The sequence below is a fragment of the Patella vulgata genome, chromosome 8, assembly GCF_932274485.2.
Source record: "Patella vulgata chromosome 8, xgPatVulg1.2, whole genome shotgun sequence".
Taxonomy (NCBI): domain Eukaryota; kingdom Metazoa; phylum Mollusca; class Gastropoda; family Patellidae; genus Patella; species Patella vulgata.
In genome coordinates this window covers 37,481,229-37,502,120 of record NC_065886.2, presented here as the reverse complement: position 1 = coordinate 37,502,120, position 20,892 = coordinate 37,481,229, and positions in this window count along the sequence as shown.

Genomic DNA, 20,892 nt, shown 5'->3' with positions numbered 1-20,892 from the left:
CCATCATTAGGGTGTAGCAGTGATATATTGAAACGGTTTTTAAAATTGGATACAAATTGTAACTTCTAGAGGGTCCACAAGCTAAAAATGATATTTTTCGAACAAAAGGGGGTCCCAATCCAGGAAGTTACGTTCCGATATAAATATATATTTTAAGTTTCATCAATATTGGATCAAAATTGTGACCTTCATATTTCATACTTTCACACAACTTGAGAACAAGGAGCGACCATTTTGTCGGGTAGTTTAGGTTCGATTTTCAGGAAATTCGACCTTAGTCGTCTATATGGTGTAAGAGTGATATGTACCGTTTTTTTTAAATCGGATAAAAATTGTGACCTTTATACGAACCACAAGCCAAAAGCGTAATTTTCGTACAATCAGGGGCCAAAATGCATAAACTTACGGTCCGATACATGCCAATATCGAAAGGAATCGAGGTCTTTGGGAGATAAACCTTCATTTCAGGTTTCGTCAAAATCGAACAAGAACTGTGACATGTAGAGTGTCCACAAACAAATTGTGGGGAGACGATGATTTTCGTCCACATAGAAATGTGGGCGTATAAAACGTTCAGCAGACAGCAAACTAACTTTATGTAAAATCCTAATTTCTACATAAATAATAATACTATAGTAACTATGTTATAGGATTTAACACATTTAAACCTAATATGTCAACCATTGCTATTTTAATCCAGCCGTCTGCCGGGAAAAAAAACGCGCTGTTTTAATTTATATAAAAAGTTGTGATACGCAATATCCCATCTGTGGGCATTGTTCAGTCAAATTATGTGGAATTATGCACTATTCAGCACGTGTATCATTGACCTTATTATTGGCATATTAGAATAGTTTACAATATTTATTTTCAGAATTATCGTGATTTTTTCTTATCATTTCATTTCTAATGAAACAATCATTCCCATTTTCCATTACAATTCAATTTCAATTTTGTGATTCGAGAGGCGGCGTGCAGTCAGGTCAACCTTCTTTTTATAATATTGTGCAAATCTGTAATGTACACATATGGCCGGAGACCTTTGACCCGGTAAAAAGATAAGAACATAGAATGGTAACATTTCAAAAATAGCTGAGGGTGTGGAACTGCGCAGTATCACAATTTATTATATTATAAATCATAATTATAAATAATTATGTTAATCATATTATTAGTGTATTTAATAGATTGTGATAGTATTAACTACTAGTACTGTGATAGTTTTTAATACGCCATCTTTCTCTTATCGATGTATTAGGTCGTCGCCACTGTCCGCCCGGACATCTGTTAAAAGATAGTTAAGAGGTTGCCATTTTTATCCGGATTATATACACATGATTATACCCAGAAAATCTTGGATGTGGTGGATTTTTGCACATAGTGGACTATAATAATAACTACTAGGTTATTGCCCCTAATTTTACATAAATTATCTACAGAGCGGTGGGTTCCTTTTGCCAAATACCTAAAATGCGTATTATTGATCGAGATTGAAGACTTTGTTTAAAATCACAAATGTACGTCCTGATTTACTGGAACGAAACGATATTTATTCTCTCTATTCAGCAAATACTACTGCCCTTATCGCAAGTTGCCACCTTTCTTTTTGAACCTAACGTATAAACTTATTTAAATAGATGAACAGCGATTTTAATAAACCTTTCTCAATGATTAAACTATGTAGAAATGTTAGAAAATAAATCTAAAAAAAAATACCCTTTATAACATTTAAAATGTCACCCCATTAGATTACTTAGTTCTATCCAATCTTAACCAACAAAGTAACCGTAAAGCTCTTTTTGTATTGGACCTGAATAGTTCCTTTCCAGTCTCTGATAGGACGCCTGCCCACTGATCGTTCCTATCCGTCCCTACAAAGATACAATATAAAAATACCGCTCTTCCCCTGCTCTGTTCTGGGGTCATTTCTTAATACTGACCGAGTATTTTTCATGGGATTCTTCTCTGTTCGCCAAACGGAATCATTTGTCGCCACATCTGACACTGCGACACGCAATAGCGCCATACACGTGGAAGGGGTTCATTGTCAAACTTGACACTTCAAGGAAGGGTTGATGAAAACTGCCGTATGCAGGTTTATCCTACCCATGTTTGCTTTCCTATCGGTTCTTGCATAAGATTTACTGTTTAGCGTATCTTTGCTTTAGTGTGTTATATAATTTAATTTGCAAAGAGACTTCTTCAACATGATGAACGTCTACGTGCTATTGGCATGCTTCAAATGGGTTCTACACAGCGAGCAGTAGCCAACATGCTTAATGTGTCACAGTCTGTGATCAGCAGACTGTGAAACCGGTACCAACAAACACACAATGTTGATGATAGACCTCGTTCAGGTCGTCCTAGATACATTCGTACACAGGCCCTGCGAAATCCATGACAAACGGCCAATCAGCTTTCTGTAAACTCGTACTAAGTTACAGGAATTCGAGTTACACCGAAACGATTAGAAATCGGCTACATGCAGCCCATTTGCATGCTCGACGACCACGTGTTGTGCCTCCATTAACTCGCCAGCACATGTCAAACAGGCGTAAATGGTGTAGGCAGCGTAGAAATTGGGACAATCGTCGATGGGCGCGTGTAATGTTCTCAGATGAGTCCAGATTTACCCTGGATTTCGCCGATAGGCGTGTAAATTAGCGTCATGCTAACGTTAATGTCAGACAGCATGATAGATTCGGGCGTGGGTTTTTGAAGAGTATATAAATGACCTGCTGTGTGCGATCGGCACATCGATAATGCGTAATTTAAATTTCCCATCGCCCAAGAGATCCCCTTTTCCAATCTCGGCTCCCAGAGAGAAGTTTACTGTTAGTTTCTCTCTGGGGCTATATCACGTGATGTATCCTTTCGTCGGTCGCTTCAGAGATCCAAGATGGCGGCTTAAACTCGCGTTTCTTCAGAAATTTACGCTAATTCTTGGATGTATTGCGGATCTAGGAATCTTTCCACTAACACTAGACACTTATACTCGCATGCTTATGTATCATAAAAGGCTTAACGATGCTAGGATGAAAGAAATATTTCCTCTACTTTCAGCAATCAATAATTTAACATCGAAACTCTAAATAAACCATGATCATTTGCTAAATAAAGAGAATATAAAGAAATCCTCGAATCAAAACTTAACTCCATCTACCACATATCCTCTAACTCGAATAACAGCAAATTACGTACATATTTCATTTCTAAACCTAATGTTACAAACTCTTCAGGCTATTTGTATTCGGTTGAAGGTAGAGATCATCAGAAAGCCATGACTTCGACTCAGTAGGCATCACCTAGAAATAGAGAGGGGCCGATACAAAAATACTCCCGCTAATCAGCGTCGATGCAAATTTTGGGACTTAAATTCGATCGAAAACGAGCAACAATTTTTGCTAAACTGTAGCATGTATGAAGAACTACGTAAAGCCCATTTATACCCAGCCTTCTCAGTAAATCCTGAGATTTCTTACAATTTTCTTAATTGCTTTAACCCACTAAAATCGATTGCCAAGGCAGCGGATTTATACGTGTTTTTGGCTTTTGACAAGAGATCTAAATAATCAAATTTATTGGTAACTACATGTAACTGAAACCTCTTAGATATACATGTACCATACTGTTTGTATGAATGTATGTTTTGTCTATGTAGTATGTATTATTAATGTATATGACTGTGTCTAAGTGTATATGTATGCATGCTGTCCATAATGGGCGTTTTTATCTATCGCCGAATCACTCACATTGCGCGCTAAATAGTTCCCGGTAAATCATCAAATCCGCCTTTTTCGAATGAACATTTGATGTCAAATGTTTACTGTTAGTATCTCTCTGTGTAAACACGCCGGCCATTAATCAGTCCGATCGCACATAAGAGGTCATTTTATTTTTTAGTGGACAATAGGGCCGTATCCTCACGCAAATAGTGTAAAAGCATGTATTACCTTCTTTTCTAGAGTTATAGCCCCTGCTTTTTACGGAAAATGTGAAATTTGTATAAAGTTTTTAGACCCTCCAGGGGCTACAATTTTTGTTCGATTCCAATTAAAACTTACCAAATATGTTAAGGATTACAAGACCTTGTCATCGAGATCACTTCGTTCCGGTAGACAAGAACATACATTTCTGATTTTTAACGGAGCTGCCCATCTCGATCAAAAAGGCGATTTTATAATTTTGGCAATTTGTCAAGACAAACCAATCGCCTACCCTCTTAAGATTACAGCAGTGGACCGCCAAGATTTCATTAATCAGTTACCCTTGTCCGTAAATGTGACGCATTGGGGTCGTGAGGGGGCGAGCTGTTCTCTGCCTATTTCGATTTCTGAATTGTCCCTCCAATGCTAAAAAAAAAAAAAAAATGCAAGGTCCAGTGATAGCGAATATAGTCTTGCGTTTGATACTTTTAATTAGTTTATTTTATGTTGTTGTTTTTATTTACAGGAATCCTTGGCATCCCATCTGGTTTTTGTTTCTTAACATGTTTCAACTGCTGTTTCTCCTAATCACTACATCTACTTGCAAGTTCAGCGAAGGTCGGTCATTTTCCCTATTCGACTCATCCGATGAGAACACAACCCGAATGGCTACGCGTGTCCCATTAAAAGCTAGATCGGCCTTCGAGTAAATTAATACTTTAAAATGATGTTATTGATTCTAGATATTTCGATGCAAATACAGCAGAAAAATAATATGTTAAACCAATTTTATTGTAGCGAGAAGGCTGTGGAACATAAGTTAGATTTTTTTCGGGACTAACAAAATGGCATATCTCAATCTCGTGACAGGAAACCCAATGAATGCAATTGAGGTCACGACCAGTGACCTCTTTAAAAGGCGCATGGCTCTATTCTTGGAGAAGGGTTCGATGGCCGAATGGTCTGTCATTAAGTTAACTGGTGTGGTTTCGATTCCACAAGGAGTAGGGCCGAATGTCCAACCTCGTAGGTTTTCTCCGGGACCCCGGTTTCCTCCCACTGCTGAAGACCCTTGAGCAAAGCGAATTATTGAAATAAAACAGAACTATATGTTAGTCCCTCGTTTGTATCGAGTAGACGTTAAATCCCATTTCTATCTATCTACTCTTTGGAACCTTTAAATAGGACGAGCTTGGGTCTAAAACCACATATCAATGCAAAAAAGATGTTTATAGAGTGATTCATATTCAATTGTTAAAACAGTCACTGTAAATTCTAATCAATTATGTTCAATGAAATAGGCGAACATTCCAGATTGAACGACGGCTGTTTATGCCTGCTTAGTCCATTCTACACAGTATTTTGTTAAATAATTAATTTGTCGTTGTGTCTTGTATAAGTCTTTCTTTGTTCATTACAAATGGCAACTGAAACCATTGAATGCACGACTCCTGTATCGATTATAAAATGTAGATTGTCTTAAATATTGGATATTATAATCCTATATTTTTATAGCGATGGGGATACAGAAATGGGGTGCTATGTCCACTCGACACAAACTAGGTCATTCCGGAACTAACATGGTTCAATTTTATTTCTATTATTCGTTTGCGCGTAGGTGTCTTTAGCAGTGGGAGGAAACCGGAGGACCCGGAGAATACACACGAGGTTGGACAGGCGATCCTACTCTTTGTCACGTACAACCGGGGAATCGAAACCACGCCAGTTGACTCAATGATAAACTTTATGATACAACGCACACGCGCTAACCATTTGGCAATCCAACCCCCTATTTTCATAGCAAGATAACACAACACTAATATTGATTAAAATGTACCAATATTGAATTCGAATTCTGGTTTCAATTAATATCGAATATTATGGAAATATTATACATACAAGTGCATATATAGTGAATTAATGAATGTTATTTCCAGAAGATGGACGTTTTTATTTCTACAAGGACAAAAGGCTCTTCAACGATGCGGCACAACAGTGTGATGGTATGGGTATGGAATTGGCCACAATAGCAACACAGGTGGATTACCAGGCATTAGAGGCTTTTTATGGGAGCGAGAAGTAGGTATATTGCGCTAGATTGGGTCACATGTTGATTACAAGTTAGAGGGCTGGTGACGTTATGTAATTATTTTCATTTTGAACCTCACGTATAGCTGATAAAGAAAGGACAAAACTACAATAAACGTGTATTTTTGATTTGATCTTCAGGTGTACATTTTGAGGTTAGGTAATTTTAATATATTGCAGGAGATATATCTGGATTGGTTTTCAATATAACGATACCGAGAAGAACTACCAATGGATTGACGGAACATTTATGGACGTTGTTGATTGGGGCCCGGATGAACCGTCAGCTGATGCCAATAGTTGCGCCTTTATGGATAATGAAGAGTGGAATTGGTATACGGATCCATGTAGTAATGAGAAACATTACGTATGTGTGAACTTCAATCTCGGTAAGGTTGTATGGTTAATAATCAATAATCTGGTCTCCTTACAATACATCTTTCCTCCAAATACGGAAACTGACCCGAGAGAATGGTGTATTATTTTATGTTTCGCTTTATTACCCCCGATTGGGTCACAACTGGTTATAAAACAATTCCACTACTTCCTCGGACCAAACTGAAATGAAACAGGATTTTATGGTCTCGCTTTTCAGCACCAACCTGGCTAATGAAGATGGACATCCTTCATGTATTGTGCTATGAGGGGAATGGTGTCCAGCGAGCGGTGTTTTGGCATGCTGTTCATGGAATTCCAACTGTTACAAGTAATCTAGACATTGTATCTTGCCACGCCTCTATTATGCACATCTGGTAAGGGGAACCCGCACTGGACATAACGGAGGTCGATATGTTGGCGTATCACGTGATATAAGCCTGCCATAAAATTGTCATTGGTTCTCTTTAAATACTCAACATGGCTATATGACGTCAATAATACTATGCACACAATTCACGATAAATGGTCTGTACAAATCACATAAAAGTCTATAATCTATAATACTTAAAGATGCGTTATTCAAGCGCTAAATCTGCCTATTGCATGTCTTTCTGTAGGCCTTAAATATTATATAAACTATTAACTAGACATTTATTAACAAGACCATAATCAACTCTCCATGGCATCGGACACTCGCGATTTTAACTAGATTAGAACGGTTCGCCATTTAATAGTTTAATTTAAAAATGGTGAAGCGAGACTAAGCTTTAACAACCAGTACGGTGGTTACAATCAGTGCACACATCTTGTCAAACCATCAAAGGCTCGTATCTTCCCTCAGAATAAAGTAATTTGAATGAAATTTTCATTATATTCATTTTGCATTATCTAATTTTGAGTTATTGTAGCAAGAACGACCAGCTCTATCTAAATTTTACAAAATGTATATTTGACATAATTTATTGTGAAAATTTGACTTGGCCGTCGTGACATCAACTTAACTCATTTAATGTGATTATGATTATGAACAGAAATAGGAATAAGTATGGATTCAGACCACTATTCTACAGGCGCTGTGTTCCATTGAACAGGACATTCATATTTCAGGGTCAGTATCTGATATTCATAATACTATACGAATGAAGAAGAAGAGAAAGGTTGTTCCCATAACCATTTATTTAATAATAACAGACTTGGTGTTTGATTTTGTTAGAAACATGACAAAATCTGTGATACATTCAGGCGTTACAATAGACTCTGACGCGTCGCGTTACAGAGCGAGAGACAAATGGGGTTTAGCGTCCACTCAACACTAACTAGGTCATTTCGGGACTAACATATTTCAATTTTGTTTTAATAATTCGCTACCGCGTAGGTTTCTTTTAGCAGTGGAAGGACCCAGAAAAAACCCTCGATGTTTTTCATAATGAGTATCCCGTGAGTATCCCTAATTTAATAGCCAATTGTATGATTGGGAACTCTTTTATTTTTCCAGTGCCTGTCTATACGTATGATTCTGTCCAGGTCAATCACGCCGAGGCACAACAACGATGTCTACAAAATAAAAGTATTCTACCAATAATTACCACAAAAGCTGAGGAAAGATCCTTAATCGCTTTCCTGAACACGCTTAATTTACCAAAGTAAGATATCCATTTGTTTTATTTTGTACTAATATTCTCGGCTTACCCTGCTGTGAAAATATATTGAATTTGCAAGGGTTGTAGCAATATACGTCGTCGGCCAGATATGGAAAGCCAAAAAACTTCTAAAAGCCTACCACATAGGACGATCGATGTATTCTCTCCTACCACAGATCTTTGTTAGCCTGTGACATTCTAGTCATTTCTCGAATATTGTTGTAATTCTTTTTCTATGGGTTTTTCTGTCACAACAGTTACACAATAGTCTACATTACAATAGACCCCAACTCCTGTAAAAGTCTAACCAGCGTGGCTAAACTCAGGAATTCGCTACATCATATGGTCGTCTAAAGAAACCAGTCGTGTCTGCCGAATTCTACCCCGCTCTCTCTTTTATATGTACCTACTCCTAACAGCTGCATGATAACAGCTAAATTCCAAATATGGAATGGACATGCACCATACCCTGGATATCAACATCGATTGTTACCTAATTCTGTCAACAAATATGATATATGTTTTATAACAAAGAAGCATGTAAATGACCAACATGTTTATTAATCTATAGCTCAGTTAAAATATCAAAACAACCAGCATGACGTGCTATAGTATCGTGATTATCAATTTTAGAATTAATAATTGGTTAAAGATCACAATCATGGTTATTGTTACCGCCATCATATTGTTACGGGGTTTGAATCTTATAGTCCGGTAGAACTATAGCTGAACCTGGAAATTGTATACAATTTTTTTTTTATGATTGGTTTTAGTAGCCTAGGGTGACCTCTTTCAGAATCTGTCGGGTGACCCTCAGTCACTCTTGAGCGTTTGGAGAAATTCAAGATGGCGTCACAAATAACTCCCTTTGTATTTTGTCTAGGATGATAATGTTGGTGTCTAAACGTATGTTCCCGGGGTCAAGGAATACACTGAAATCATTCATTATGTTGTAGGGTGATTAGATGATAGTAAAATCCCAAATGACGCTTTAACTCGATAGCGGCGATCGGGGCGATTATTTAACCAAACCAAAATATATCTAGAGACAAACTATATATTTCTGGACAAAGGGATATATGAGCGATATGATAACACCACATACATGCCTATCAGGGGATACAGGGCCAAATGAAACGGCTCTGAAAAGGAGGACACAAGCTGTGTTTTGAACATTTAACAAAACAAATTCTACCTGCATAGTATGAAAATAACCCACACAAAACTAGGTAATATCCAGTTTAATCCTTTATTTGTGTTTCTGGATGCAACCAACGACAACACAGGTGCAAAATACTGTACATTATAAGCCATCCCAGTAAAGCTACAAGCAAGCGAACTACTTGAGGTGTCACTCTTGCATCCACATCTGATGAACGACAGATGAGCGGATGTAATGTTCCCAATATAGTGTTCTTATAGCCCAGCAATACAGTTCCGGATCAAGTTCCGGTTGATTACGATCTTCCAGTGAACGCCACACCATAGCATGGTGGTGACCTTTTTTTTACGTTCCCTGCAAATGCATCTTTCGTTGGAGCAAGAATTCATGATGGGGGTGATGACGATATATATCCAGTTTTGGATGCTTATACCCCCCCCCCCCCCCCCGAGCGTCTTTCAGGTATAGATTTGCAAGAGCTCTGTCCATAACTCCCATAGGAACATACACCAACATTATCATCCTAAACAAAATACTATGGGAGTTATTGGTGATTACTTGAAAACGCTCACGGGTGTCCGAGGTTCACCCGGCAGATTCTGAAAGAGGTCACCCTAGGCTACTAAAATTAATCATAAGAAAATATTTGTAGACAATTTCCAGATTCAGCCATAGTTCTACCGGACTTTAGGTTCAAACCCTGTAACAATATGATGGCGGTAACAATAACCATATTGTGATCTTTAACCAATTAAATCTAAAATTGATAATCATGATACTATAGCACGCCATGCTGGTTGTTTTGATACTTTAACTGAAGGCGCGTGGAAACGCGTACTTCGAATTTTCTTTGTGGATACTGTTGAGGTCTGGCTATACGTTATACTTATGTCAAGATGTAAACGAAATGTGAATTGGTGCTTAATCAACACAACATCGCTGATACTAAACAATACTCCATATTATGTGAAAGACACGTGGACTAGCGCAAATCAACACAATACTAGGGATTAACATATTAGAATAGGTGATATGAAGACAAGGTTTACAGAAGACGCAAAGATAAGAGTTAGAATAGATCAATAAATCGATAGTGGTGTTGAAATCAGTTGATCTGAGGTATCGATAAGTAATGAAATTCGGTTTAATATCTTACTTGTCTACACCCACCGTGATAATGGTGACGGACACGCTTAGTGCAAATGTCAACATACATGCCAACATGTACACGAGATCTCAGAACGACTAGACCCTGTACCTTGTCAGACCCACTCCTGCAGCAGTTTTTATGCTCCCTTATCTTAGTTTTATTTATTATTGGCCCACACTTTCGAACACGAAATCATTTCTATATTGACACTGGCTCTATCACGACATTGGGCACATAAATCAAGACATCAAATTTAATTAAATGGACACAAAATTTGAAATATCAAATTTAATTACATTTGTACTTTCATATTTTACCAAACTATAAAACATTGTCTTGTTATCAAGTTACACCGCGGTGGAGATTTTACACCGAATTCGTTTTTATTTTATTTCAACTAGAGATGAAGAGTTTTGGATAGGGTTGTACCGAGATGATACTGATGATGAATACAAGTGGATGAATGGTGTGGAACTTGCTGACTTCTATGAGTGGGATTACGTTGAACCTGTTGGACCATATGTTCATATCCATGAGGGGCTCAAGCTACACGCCGGCCCGGATAACGAATGGTCATATATTTGCCAAAACAAATCGGCTACAGGTAATATATTACTATTTGATTCACGGTGGCTAATGAAGTTACATATTGGAAGCTACCAAATTGGTTTATAGGTCTAGATCACGACTGCACGAAACAACTCCAAAAAGTACTGACGTGCTTCGGTGCGTCACGTCACGCCTTGCCACGTCAACAATCAAGTTACACCATGCATTACTGAGTATAGTAAGATCCAATACCTATTAAAGTGGAAAAATCGGTCATTTTGAACCCTTAATAAAACCGGAAATTATACTTCATGACCGAAATTAAAAAATCGAGTCTCTAAGAAATGTTGCCATTTGGAGTAATTTAATTAGGTTCAATACAAATAAAAATTTTCGAATATCGGAATTAAAATGGCGGCTAAATATCGATTTGACTAATATAGCCCAACTGACCTGAAATTCAATCAGTCAATCAATCATTTAGAACATTTAACCGCTGCAAATGCGTCTTAATGCTAGTCTGTAAGTTGTCAAATACCGGTCAGACTGTTGCAACCGCATTTACAAATATTAATTTATGCCCGAAAAATGTTGCACAAAGCAGAGTGGTTGCAGATAAAATGTTTAATTCATAGCCAACGCAGTACACATTTGCGGCATACAATTTTTAAAAAAAGTAAAATTAGTGTTTTATTAGATTTCGGGCACTTTACTTGGCTAAACAGATAATATGTTCACTTTACTCGTCTGGCCAAAACTTCTGATTACCCAAAAATTAGGACATCTGCCCCCACCCTTTGCCCCCCCCCCCGCCTATACGTAAACATATAACTTTTTAAAAAATTAGTTATCTATGACACAAGTAATGTGTGATAGGTAGGTATCACTCAAAACAACTTAGTGTGCTCGTTATATCGTAAGGTCTGTCATTAGATCCAGTTACGTGGTTTCGATCTAAGCTTGTACGTGACCTCGTGGGTTTTCTCCGAACCTACCTTATGTCAGTCCCAAAATCACCCAGTGTCGATTGGACGTCAAACTAATTTCGCTCTTGTAATGTTCTGTTTAGAACATTGGCGTGAACTTTTGCGAAAAGGCCATAGTCCCTCACAGCACACTGTTTAATGTATGTCCGTCTTAATTATCTCAGTCGCTGAAGTAGTACGTTAAACCCTATTCCAAGTCAACTCTGTGTAGAAAAAACTTCAGATATCTGCTGACGATTGATTAGAAGTAAATGTTACGTTTGTTTAATTTGACAAACTAGATTGTCCATGCCTGTTTATATCTGATACTTTACTTTTGAAGGATTTCAAAAAATATAATCCTATTAAACAAATTATAAAATTTACGCTGTTTGTGTTGCTATATCTAGGCGTGGAAGAGAGAAAATCAGGTTATTACTATTTGGAATCTGCTAATGCTTGGCCTTGGGGAGTACCAAGAAAGGAGGTATCTATCAAGAGGAGAATTGAGTGCGCTGCCTACTGTTCAAGAGATCCTGGTTGCTTTCAATACACTGTCTATAGATCAAACTGTAAAACGTTTGGCAATGTTTTCAAATCAACCTTTTCAGAAGGAATTCGTTTATACAAGAGACGTTTAATTATCGCTTAGGATTGTGTTTAATCTGATAAATATACCAGTTTTAGACACATAGGTAAACGGCAATACTGCAATTGTAATTCATATCAGTGGAATTTAGTTTGACATCAATGTAAGCGGTTGGATATCCCATTTTGCCATTTATTCCGACACATAAACAGTTTCTAGACTGGCATCCGACACTCCATGTTAAAAGTACTTGTTAATGGAAAATCAACTGTCTGTCGCTTTAGAATTAAAGTGGAACGGCATTATTATTAACTATTTTAAGTAGTGTTTCTTGTTTTTCTTCACAGTTACTATTTGTACGGTTAAAAAACCACAGAGAGTCGAAACCTTTACTGTATTGTTCACAATATAATCTGGAGCGTTTTAATAACCATTTTGATGTATTATATGTCTTGTTTCACAATAGTTTACGGTATTTTAGTGAAAGAAACAAATACAACAGGAATGTTTTTAGTAGTTGGACACAAATCTATAAATAAAATATAGTATAATACCATCAATTTCGCCCATAGCACACTGTATGACGTATGTCGGTCTTTATTAGCCCTGTGGGCGTTATACCACATTTCTTTTCATTTCATGTAATTATCGAGTGGAGAAGGTGGGGTAAATAGAAGTCGCTGTTCTATCTAAGGTTTGAACAAAAATTAAAGGGAGGGAAGAGTGTATGGGTGGAAATCCTGTAGAAAAGCCGAGACCAATAGTGTGGGTGATGAATTAGGCTTGGATGGTGGGGTAAACGACAAACCTCGGGATAATAATAATCTGAACATGGGTAAGTTACGGCTGCTAAGGTTGATGTTTTTGGACGGGAAAGCTGATTTGGTTGTAGTAGGGCAAGAAGGGTGCTTATCGAACTTCTTCAGTACACTCTCCACCTATCCTCGGTATCCCCTGTGGAATTGCTCATTTCTTCTCCGCTAACGAGTCAATATTATGAAATTTTAGATGACAAATTAATACAAACGTTTACACCAAATTCCTCTTCTGGTGTTATTTCCAAGGGTGTCTGGATTCCCTTTTCTGATTTTGTATTCAACTTAATACCAAGTATTTCATTACTTTCATCTGGTAATGGACATGAATGACTGTCGTTTAGCTCTTTTTTCGGATTGTTGACTGAGTTTTTTTAAAATGAATATTAATTTTCATTGGGATAATGTGGGTCGGTCAAATTTCGTAATATTTGCTGTAGTCGGTTCATTTTTTAAATACAGGAATAACATACATCCAGTTGTTGGAAAGAAATGCTCTGTCATCGTTTTTTAAATGCCATTCCCCATTAGTTACTTCCCTCCACCAGCTTCCTTTCTATTTATCGATCTTTCTGATTGGTCGATGGAAGATAATTTTAATATTGCTTGAAGCAAGGACACAGAAACAGCAAAGATCACATGCTTCAATGTAGATGACTATAAATAACACAGCAATCAAAATAAGTCAGAAACCATCCAGGTACATGTTTGATGGCGGAATGGTTAACGCGCGCGCGTTACATCATAAGGTCTGTTATTGAGTCAAGTGGCGTAGTTTCGATTCCCTGGTTGTGACAAGGAAATAGGGTCGCCTGTCCAACCTCGTGGCTTTTCTCCAGGTCCTCCGGTCTCACCCACTGCAAGCGCATTAATGAAATAAAATGTAGGTATGTTAGTCCCGAAATGACGTTAAATCCCACCTCTCTCTCTCTGTCATATAAAATAACCCAACGAGATTTATGTAAGAACATCTGTCGATAATATTGGTAAAGAGATCCTTTAATCAAAGTCCCTTTGTATATATATTTTCGTCTGAGATGCAACCAGAGTGTTTGTTCTATTTTCCGATTTTAGGATAATATTATCAAAATATGCAGTACTTATCATAAAAGTTGTTTATTTTACAAAACCTAAGGGGCCATTCCCACTGGCACCACAGGAATAAACTTAGGGATGTTTTGTTTGGCTACGTTTGAATTAGTCGTTTCGGTAGGCCTTATCTGGTTGGAACGGATCAATTGAAATGACGAATTCGTTTAAAATGGCTTCAATAATAAAGTAAATGTTTTAGCAGCAATATGTTACTGACTTTAAGAAGAGTAAATTAAATGTGTGTAGACATTATGCTTCAAACCATCACCAGTATATTATGGTTACAGCGAGCGGGAATCAATATTCCCGAAGGAACAACTGCGAGTTTTACAATATCTAGCCGTTGATAGTTTAGTCTGAAATTCCCAAACTTCTAGGTAGGTAGTTATCACACAGGATGCAAGAAATGAAATGGGGTTTAACGTCCTACTGTTCTGCTCCGACTGGGCTAATGAAGACGGGTATACGCCATATAGTGTGCTATGAGGGACATTTTGCCCGGGCAGCGGCACTATGGCCCACTCTTATATCGAATTCCAACTGCCAAGGGATCTTTTACGTGCAAGCCAATGTATACACGGGACCTCCGTTTTCCGTCCCATCCAAACGACTAGACGGCTGCCTTTGTCTGGCCCTCCGTCCTGCGCCACTGACAAGGCGGAACCACGCCGGAAAATCCGATGAACTTTCTCGGCCAATGTATGGATCGAACACGCGACCTACAGGCTAGCGAGTCAGCGTCTACCCACTTAGCCACGTGGTAAAAACACTTACAGGAATAAATTGCTTTACAGCCTTTCAAAGCTTTTCTTTAGTTGAAAAACTCACGGAAAACAAAAGATAAGCAACCTTATACTAAGATGTACGGAGATCAAACCCTTTATAGAAGATGGTAGGAATTGGGCTTAAGACTTTCTAGTGATGCTCATTTTAAACATATTTGGTAAGTTTGATATGTTGAATACGCCATAACCTGGCGTGCGTGTCGTGTGTTTGCTTTCGTTTCCAACTAAAATAAAAAGAATATTTTTTTGTGGCTTAATACAGAAGACAAAATATTGTTTCAACTGAAGTATTATATACCCGCTTGGTGCAGATAGTTCTAGCAATTATTGTTTGTTCAACATAACGATGTATCAATATTTTTCAAAAATAAATGCTGTATGGAGAAGGCGGCTTTATGAGATATGTCGGTTTTCACACCGTTTTTAAATTTCCTAATATATAAAAGTATGGTAAATGGTAGGCCCAATTCAACGGCAATCAGTCGAATGAAATATCTACAGTGACACCGCTAGGCCGAACAAATATTTAGATTATTCGAAATATATTTTCTTTACATGAAATTGATTTTAGTCAAATGAAAGTGAATGAAAGTTTTTAGTTGATCTTTTATTAAATGTGGATGTTTGGATGTGCACGCGTATGAAAGACGGTCATCGTTATTCCAGTTGCCTGATTGTAATAAGAATAATGTAATTCGAGTGAACTTTTCAAAAATATTTATTTATTATTATCTTTTTGTCCCCCGTCTTTCGAAGAAAGCAGGGGACTATTAAAATGGGTTCGTCCGTCTGTCTGTCCGTCACACTTTTTGGGACACAATAACTCTCTTTCTAATTGAGCTAGAATGTTCAAACTTGGTGTAGGTGTTTATTAGGTCAGTGCCTTGATGGAGTTCGAAGATGAGCATTTTCTGCTTAGGGTAAGCACAGATAAGCAATTTGATTGGTTGATGCTTTGGGACACAATAATTTTAGTTCTAATTAAGTGAGAGTGATGAAAATTGGTGTATAGTTTCATGATATCAATACCTTGACTAAGTTCGATAATGAGCATTTTCTGCTCAGGTTAAGCAGAGCGCTAAGCAATTTGATTGGCCGAGACTTTGGAACACAATAACTCTCCTTGTAATTAAGCTATCAAGTTCAAACTTGGCGAAGGTGTTTATTAGGTCAATGCCTTGATGGAGTTCCAAGATGAGCATTTTCTGCAGAGCTAAGCAATTTGATTGGTTGATGCTTTGGGACACGATAACTTTAGTTCTAATTAAGTGAGAGTGATGAAATTTGGTATATAGTTTTATTACATCTATACCTTGACTAAGTTCGATAATGGGCATTTTCTGCCCAGGGTAAGCGGCGCGATAAGCAATTTGACTGGTCGAGATTTTAGAACACAATAACTTTCATTCTAATTGAGCTGGAATGTTCACACTTGGCGTAGGTGTTTATTAGGTGAATGCCTTGATGGAGTTCGAAGATGATAATTTTCTGCTCAGGGTAAGCAGAGATAAGCAATTTGATTGGTTGATGCTTTGGGACACGATAACATTAGTTCTAATTAAGTGAGAGTGAGTCTATACCTTGAATAAGTTCGATAGTGAGCATTTTCAAATCAGGGTATGAAGAGCGATAAGCAATTTGATTGGTCGATGCTTTGGAACAAAATAACTCTCCTTCTAATTGAGGTAGAATGTTCAATCTTGGTGTAGGCGTTTATTAGGTGAATGCCTTGATGGGGTTCGATGATAAGCGTCTGCTTACGGTAAGCAGAGATAAGCAATCTGATTGGTTGATGCTTTGGGGCACGATAACTTTGGTTTTAATTAAGTGAGAGTGATGAAACTCCGAGTATACATTCATTATATCATTACCATGACTAAGTTCGATGATGAGGCTAAGGAGTGATAAATACTTTGATTGGTCAAGACTTTGGAACATAACAACTCCGCATTTAATTAAGGTAGAATGTTTAAGATTAATATAGATGTTCATTAGGTGAATGTCTTGACTGAGTTCAATGATTAACATTTCGAGCTAAAGCTAAGAGGAGCTAAGAAATTTCACTGGTCGATGCTTTGGGACAAGATAAATTTGATTATATCTGATAGAGAGCGATGAAACTTAGTGTATAGTTGATAATCAGTTTGATTGCTTGCTACTTTTGAAAAAAAAATAAATGTGCGATTAATTAATATGTGTCATCTATTTATTTTGGGATTTCTGCGGGGGACATCAGCCTCACTGTTGGCTTGTTTAAACAGGAACGTATCTACATAATGCATTTTTATTAATAGAGGAAATGAAATGGGGTTTACCGCTCTACTGTTTTGCACCCACTGGGCTAATGGAGACGGACATACGCCATACAGTGTGTTATGGGTTAAACTTTGTCCACTCGACACAATCTAGGTCATTTCGGGACTAACACATGGCTCAATTTTATTTCAATAATTCGCTTGCGCGTAGGTGTCTTTAGTAGTGGGAGGAAACCAGAGGGCCCGGAGAAATCCCCCGAGGTTGGACAGGCGACCCTACTCCTTGTTACGTACAACCAGGGATTCTAAATCACGCCAGAGGACCATTCGGCCATCCAATTTGTAATTTTATAATTTTAGTCAGGTTGCTCGTTAACATTTTCAACCGTTTGACCGCCATATTGGATTTTACAAAAAGGCTTTAAATTGATATTTAGCCGCCATCTTTAATCCGGTTTTACGCAAGTTTTAAAGCTAGTTTAAGTAGCAACAATCCTATGAATTTTGATTTGGTTTATTTTTTGCAACTTTTTTAAAGGTTTCCCTGACCAGCTATTATGTGGCCTTATCCGTCAGTGACCTTTACACATTGGATGACCCGGGCCTCTACTAACATCTTATTCAAAAAAATTGAGCTTGAAATATAACTTCCGGCTTTAATGTTGAAAATGGTAGTTTTTCTTTCCACTTTAATAGATATTTAATGTTAGATACTCGACAGTACATGTTGTATCTTGATTGTTGTCTGACTAGACGTGACCTGACCAATCCGATTAAACACGGATCCTATTTCGTTTCGCTTTATATAGTTCAAAATTTCGTTTTAATTGTTTTCACAACACTAGGATGTGGAAGAGTTGTTATATAATAGTTGATGTGAGGTATTAGCCAATGAAACGGTCTGTTACGGCGAGTTCTTGGCGTGCTCTGCAGAACAGAAGAATAAAACAGAACTTTATTCACAACTCAGATCAAATACATGACATGTGAGTGATAGTTGATTTACCTGTTTACAAGATGGAGGCTTTTAATTTCTTAGTCAATGGACATAACTTTGTTAAGCATTATCTTTAAAAACATACATAATTTTATAATTATTGATTGTTTGCTTGAATTAAACAGTTTATTATATTTAAGAGTATTAGGTCTTGTATCATGATTTCTACAGTACATTAAAGAGAACTAATATATAATGTACAGGACAAATAATTATAGATAGATAAAATAAATAAAGCGTAAAAATCAAAGACAATGGAGAATATTAAAAATTTGTAAAACAAATTATTGATGAATAAAACCATCTCATATAAAAGAGGCATAACATTTGAAATGTTCACCAAATGTTTAAAAATAAAGGTTGATTTCATCAAACAATAATACATCCGGGCATCTTACTAGCACAAATATTTCATTCCATTTCAGGGTTGAATTGTTTTTATAGCCGACTGTTACTATTAATTATTGATAATTCCTCTTTAACATTTCAAGTTTTCAGGCCAAATTCTTAGTGTTTAAGATTACACTGCAATCTATATAATGAAACAATATTTAGAGAGGGTGGGGTATTTGACATTAAAAACAAAAAAGGCAATGGTGATAAGTAACTTATGGGTTTCCATAATAAGATCTATAAAAGAATTTGATGGCTTTATATTCACAGCAATTTGAGTCTGAAAGAGGAGTAAGCAATAATGCTACCTGACTAAAATACTTTCCCTTGCATTCACATGTAGCCATACATGCGAGTCTCAAAATTGTTAAATTATGCTCTTTTTATTTCCGGGGATCACGTGGCTAAGTGGGTAAGGCGCTGGCTCGCTAGCCTGGAGGTCGGGTGTTCGATCCCTGCATTGGCCGAGAAAGTTCATCTCGATTTTCCGGCGTGGTTTCCCCTTGTCAGTGATGCAGAACGGAGGGCCTGACAAGGACAGCTGCCTAGTCATTCGGATGGTACGAAAACCCGAGGTCCCGTGTACACATTGGCATGCACGTAAAAGATCCCTTGGCAGTTGGAATTCGATATAAGAGTTGACCGTAGCGCCGCTGCCCGGGCAAAATTTCCCTCATAGCACACTGTATGGCGTATGCCCGTCTTCAATTAGCCCAGGTTAGGTGCAGAAGAGTAGGACGTTAAACCCCATTTCATTTCATTTCATTTCTTTTTATTTCCTTCCCTAGACTCAGTAAGGTATTTTACTTTTATTCTATCTAAATAACTCTGTACAAATGACTGGTATGTCGCGTAAATTATTCATTTCCGTCCTTAGTCCGAAATTTTTTTCCGTATGCAAATGAGCTTCGTCGTAGATCCCATATAAGGTATATGTTCCAATATGCTAAGTTCTGTTATGCATTTAACTATTATGCAAAATGCAGAATGGAGAAATGTAATGTGCAAAATAACTATTATATACTGTATTTGTATTATTGAAAACTGTATTCTGTATTTTAACACGGTAACATTGGTATTGTGGAGCAATGGAAAATGCAAATTGTACTGCTGACATATGCATCTTGCACCGTGAACATTGAAATAATATTGGCAACGTTATCCTTCCATACCAATATAGCATGTACTTGTTGTTTTCAATAGTCGGGAATAATGCTATACAAATATTTAGCATGTAAATGTAGTATTCAAAATATAAATACAGAAATATAGTATGTACTTGATGTTTTCAACAGTCGGGAATAATGCTATGCAAAAACAATAGCATGTACATTGTACTTGTTGTTTTCAAAATATAAATACACAAATATGTATGCGTTGTCTCCAGTACTCGGTAATAATGCTATAAATTTAATATAGTACCATAGATCTTAAAGTACAAGCAGACCCAAATTCCGTAAATAGTGTAAGACGAAGTTGGTATCACCACGGTAACATGCCAAAACACTGAAGTTCCCATGGAGAAGTACACTCTTCCTCCTGCACGACATCCATGATTTTATATCACGTACTCAAATATTCTCTCAATATGGACAAATTGCTTTACGTGATTTAAAACCGCTGCCATGTCGAACATACGGCATGAAATAATTAAAGGGGTGTTTATTGTTGGGGAAAACCGAGAACAAAACCCCCGAAAGATCATCGTTAACTAATAATTAATCCATCTTACAATTCACTGATAGGTTTCTTCCCTTCCAACAGCCTTGATAGTAATGGATCCACGTAACACTTCGTGATACTCGCAGCAGGGCTAAATTATACCCCGTGTTAAAGGGCCAATCCAGATAATATTTTAGAGAATAAAACTGCTTATTTTTGTGTTAAAATAGCTTAAAATCTCTACTTTAGGGCCGAGCAACTAACTCAGTATATATGATACGTTTTCAAACAACTTAAACCTGTCAGTCTTCATCTGGAAATGGAGATCTGTGTCCCAAGGAGTATTATTTGGTGTCTGATAAAACCAGACTTTTATTTTATAAAAATAATGTGTAGGTCAAATTTACCTTTCGTTATCAAGTACAGCAGGTGGGTCATTCACAGTA